The sequence below is a fragment of the Castanea sativa genome, chromosome 1 (genome assembly GCF_040712315.1).
Source record: "Castanea sativa cultivar Marrone di Chiusa Pesio chromosome 1, ASM4071231v1".
In the NCBI taxonomy this organism is placed as follows: Eukaryota; Viridiplantae; Streptophyta; class Magnoliopsida; order Fagales; family Fagaceae; genus Castanea; species Castanea sativa.
Window position 1 is genome coordinate 34,427,904 of NC_134013.1, and position 5,451 is coordinate 34,433,354.

The 5,451-nt window shown below is 30.0% G+C and overlaps 1 long non-coding RNA gene across 1 annotated transcript; it reads left to right on the forward strand.

Annotated features, from left to right (window-relative positions):
- Positions 1 to 419: 419 nt before the first annotated feature.
- LOC142642271 (uncharacterized) lies at positions 420 to 4,559 on the forward strand. Its single transcript, XR_012845626.1, has 2 exons — positions 420 to 774; positions 4,133 to 4,559. It is a non-coding gene; the product is annotated as an uncharacterized LOC142642271 (long non-coding RNA).
- Positions 4,560 to 5,451: the final 892 nt, after the last annotated feature.

The following is a 5,451-nucleotide window of genomic DNA, read 5'->3' on the forward strand; positions in this document are numbered from 1 at the left end:
TTTTCACATAAAATATCATTCTTTTAAGTGTGGCAATTAGTATTAAGCCATAACTCTCCCTTAACAACCCATTTTTCTTCTTATCCAAAAAAAAAAAAACCATTTTTCTTTCTCCAAAACATTGCCAAATATTGTGTTATTTATTACTTAGTGACTCTACTTCTCCTGAATCATGTGTTCTCACTAGGAAATCGCCAAATCGGTCCCAAAATTGGTATAAACAATTCCTACAAATATTTTATAAATAGTGTATTTTGAGCAAAATGTCCATTAAATCCGAATTAGTACTAACGGTGACAAGATTTATACATCGGTGAGTCACATAAATCATAAGTGTAGTACATATATTGTACTTCATCTTTTGTACTACAACAATATTGTATGCTTTAAAAGATCATAGAAGTTCCACCATTCAAACTCCATCAATCCTCCAGACTCCCTTCTTCTCCCAAAAAAACATATATCATCAATCCTCTAGTTCCATTTTGAAAAATTTTAGGACACAATTTTTGTTACAATTTTAACGTTGCCGATTATAAGTAATAAAAAAAAAAAAAGTGTATGAGTTCCTTATGGAAGCACTTGTGTATTACTTATAATAGGCCACTACACCAAGATGTGGAAAATGGTGTAATATTAGAAGACATGTGACTTCCAAAATCCCTCAGTTTGTCTCGAGTACCGTTCAGACTTCAAAGAGCCAAATACTCCTTTGAGTAAATTGAACACGGTTCCTAGAAGGCTAAAACTGATTCCGCATATGTCAAGGCCTGGGTAAGATTCTTGTCCCGTAAAAAGTTCTTATCTAATTTCAATATATGAAAGTGCATTTTGGCAAACACGAGCAAAATAAAATACAATGAGTTTTTTAGATTTTTTTTTTTTTTCTTTATGACACCAATGATAAATAAGAAAAAATATTTTGTTTTTCTGTGTTTGAGATAGTTTTCGTTTTCCGACTTATCTTTGAAACCAATCAATTTCTCCATTTATGTTTAGAAATGGAGTGAGACGTGGCTCCTTGCAGACTATGTTCTGAACTTCTGGTCCTACATATCCTTACTCCTTATGCATGATACAATGATTCACAACAACTTTTTTTTTATTCACAGCAACTTTGATGCTAAATATGTACCACAAATTATTCAGCAAAAAAAACAAATATGTACCCCATCTTAATTATGGTGACGATGACAACCCCCTATCATTGCATTGGCCTCCACTCAAATAAGAAACGTGCAGGACCATAGTAGTTGTGCGGTCACTATTTTCCCCAATTTGGATATGACAGAGACGGTCAATAAAATATACTGTAGTAAATTATGTGAGAATGACAGTCAATCCTAAGTTGTTATGTAAGATAATTTTCCAAAAACAAAAAATGATAAATGGTGTCCATCTTAGAATTACTCCACTATAATATTAGTTTAATTGATTTTGAACCAATTTTGAAACGAATGATTTAAAATAAATAGGGGTTGTACACCATAAATGAGGGAAGGAAAATGTGATTTTCTATTATTTGGTTGGAGTGAAAAGGGAGAGGAAAGACAATTAGATGGATAGTGAAAATGTAATTTATACTTTATCATTTCACTTCTCTAGTCATTACCAAAAATACATGATGAATAAAATACATATTTTTTATCCTCCCAACCAAACAGAGCATCAATATGTAATATATTTATGACAATAAACTTTTTAACACATAATACAAAGATGTCTATAAAGATTTCACAAAATAGATTACAACCGGAATGATATGATATATATAATGAACAATGCAACATAGTTTCTAAGTTTTTTTGCAATGTTATTATAAATAAACTGGCCTCATCACATGCGTTTTGCGCATGTGATGAGGCTTTTTTTTTTTGGTCTAGTGTCCTTATTTTTGTTTTCTTTTTTTTTAAAAAAAAAATTGGATAAGTTTGTTTTGAGGGATTTTATAAGCATTTTAAATGGAGTTAGAAATATATTTTTACCGGATTGTCTTCAAGTTTTTTCTTTGTTAAAACTAAAATTTAGGGGTATTTCTGAACCATATAAAAGTCCAGTCCAAAAGGGAAAACTCTCTTATAGATAGTATAGATATATAAGTTTAAATTGATTTTTTTAAAATGTAAGATTTAATTTTTGTATTCAATCTCTAAGGACTTGTAAAATGGAAAGTGACTTGGATTTGGTCTTTCAAGAAATGTTCATTTGTTGAAGTAATTTTACAGTCAAGATGCTTTGAATAATGTCTGTGATACTTCCAAAAAAATGTTTTGAGTCATTTATGTTGTATTCTATTAATTGGCAGGAATCGAAGGATAAAATTTAGAATTCTCAAATGTTAAGAAAATTATATGAGAATTCTTATTATAGTCCATGGTTCAAAAAAAAAAATAAAAGAAAAAAATAACTATAGTCTAATCACTAATGTCTTCTATCTTTTTATCAACATATGTATATATAGTTTGATGTCATTCAAGAAAAAAAAAAGGGGCAAATTACCATTTTAGTTTCTAACATTTTTCCTATGTGTCAAAAATGATAATTAACCCCTAAATGTTTTAACATTGTTCGATGATCACTCCACGAGTATTAGTGTTTGTGGGGCATGGGGTGTGGGTTGTGGAGTGTGGGGTGTGGGATGTGGGGTGTGGTGGACAAGAGCCAAGATTTACACACATATACACTTAGATCAGGCTAGAGTAGAATTTCTAATTTGTATTAAAAAAAAAAAAACATTGTGCTATATTGCCCTATGTGTCAAAATAATTCTTAATGTTTCAAAAGGTTTAGCTTCGTTACATATTCTCTGAAATAACATTGTGGTTCCTTATATTTTGGGAAACATTGTTCATTTCCCAAATCCTTTTTTTTTTTTTTTTTTTGGGGTCCTGGTGCCTAAAAAAAAGTTGGTGTTTTAAAAAGTAAGAAAAATAATAAATAAGTAAATAAATAATATTTTAATAAAATATAATATAGAATAAGGAATCTTAAGCGGGTATTTTTAAACATTGTTAGTTAAAATAAGAAAAATAGGTTATTATCTCAAAATAGGGAGGAAATTTAGAGAGACCAATGTTAATAGTCTAGGTTATCTAAAAACTTCAAAAGATAAAGGCAAGAGTTGCATGTGTGATATAGTCTTAGTATAGTCTTCAGATATAGTCCAACTTAAACTCACTGGGTGCATGAATAATCTACTTGCATCACAATTGCAGCTACTCTTAGATGGCCCTTAAAATAATTCTTATATATGTCTAGGATTGTAAAAAAGAAACCCTATACAAATACACTTGAATATGCATGAAATTAGATTTGAAAATCTGAATTTCGTAATTCTTGACAAATATAGCTTCTATCGAGCTATTGTTGAGCTCCAGTATCAAACCTCGATAGATGTGATCTGTCGAGCTATTTGTTGAGATTTAATGAACAACACTTTTTCACTTGTTTCTTAGACAGATTTGCATGACTTCAATACTAGACTTGAACTCTTGTTTCTTGAAGTACTAAACTCATCCTAGATCTACCCAATTACAAGTAAAGTGCGTTTTGTCAAAGGATTTGCCAATTTACATAACATATGTCTCTAACAAGTTCTACATATGTCCTAACATTAAGCATCATAGGTAATACTCAGCCTTTGATTCAAATTTGAGAGGGTCTTCAATGTCAGCTTAGATTATTTTTTATTATCAAGTTCAACTTAAACTCAAACTCAAACATTGATAATTATTACGCGTAAAAAAAAAAATGAAGATATCACTTGCCCAAATTACTACACATAACAATATCATTACTGACTAATACAATTGGTTGATGGAAATGTTACACCAATGCAACCAAATTGATTAAATATTGTTACCTTCTTTCCTCTTCTTTTTTTTGTGCTTTTCATTAGTTTTAGTCTTTGTTTAGCTCTTGTGAAACTTGTGGTACAAAGTATTTAGCATCATAGGTAATACTCAGCCTCTGATTCAAATTTTAGAGGGTTTTCAATGCCAGCTTTGATTATTTTTATTATCAAATTGAGATTTTTATTGGTTTATCAAGCATGGGTTAGTTGAGAAACTTGGTCCTCATATGCAATTGATAGATAATTACTAAGCGAGACAATTACTTATTATAAATACAGGTTGAGAAGTTTAACAAGGTTTTGGGCATGTGGAAAGTATAGCTTAATGAGTAGCAACATGACAAGAAGTTGATGGAGGAGACTAGAGAGTTTTTGGACTTTGTTTTTATTCTATGGTCCAAGTCAAAATATTACAATATTGTGAGTATTTCGTAGTGTATTATTTTGAGTATTGGGTATTTTGTTGTCCAAGTAGGAAATAGAAAACTTAGGTATAAATAGTTGATTTGTTATTTGTTGTTTCATATTTCTGAATTGTTTTCATAGTTTGTAAGTTTATAAAAGGAATTAGGGTTATTTGAAGTCTAGTTTTTAGTAGATAAGACTAGAAAAATATATAAAGGTAAGGTTTAGAATATATAGCAATGTATAGATTCTATGAACTTAATTGAAATTTCACATGATTAATAATGTCTTACATGATTAATAATGTTATTTATTTTTTCCTTTATGGTTTGTGGCAACATGGTTGAGACTTCTATACAAACTACAGATGGAGTAAATACTAGAAATAAGCTAGAGGTAATCGATGTCTAAAATTATTTAACATTTGTTAACTATTTCGTGCGTCGCACGAGTTAGCAACTATTTAAGAAGATAAAAACAAAACAAAAATAAAAATGAATATCACATACTTATCCTGACAATGCTGATGTGCAAAAGAAACAAGCAGCTACAAGAGAAAATGACAAAAATAATATTAAAGTAGATTGATTGTTTAACGCCCCCCCCCCCCCCCCCCCCCCCCCCACAAAAGAAAATGACAAAAATAATATTAAAGTAGATTGATGGTTTAACCACCCCCAAACAAAAACAAAAATGAATATCACATACTTATCCTGACACTGCTGATGTGCAAAAGAAACAGCAACAAGAGAGAAGGACAAAAATAATATTAAAGTAGACTGATTGCTTACCCCTCCTAACCCCCCACCCCCACAATATCTAAATGTTCAATTGAAAAGATTGGAGCATGTTAGTATATATTTAAATATATGTTTTTAGTTTTTAAATAATATTATATATATTTTTATATATTTTTTAAATACATATATTTTAAAAAAATTAAAAATTATTATTTAAACACACCTATTAAACCGGTCTAAATTTTTGTTATTGTTAACAAGAGTGTGAAAAGATTGGTATTATTTATTTATTTTGTTGTGCGGGGGAAAATCGAATCTATTATAAACCAGAGTGAGTGACAAAATGGACCCCTCCATTTACGAAATAGCAAATAATTGTGTACGCATTCACATTTTTTATCAGACAAGAGTTCCGATGTGTGTAAGGATTTGACAGGGTATGGACTTCGTACA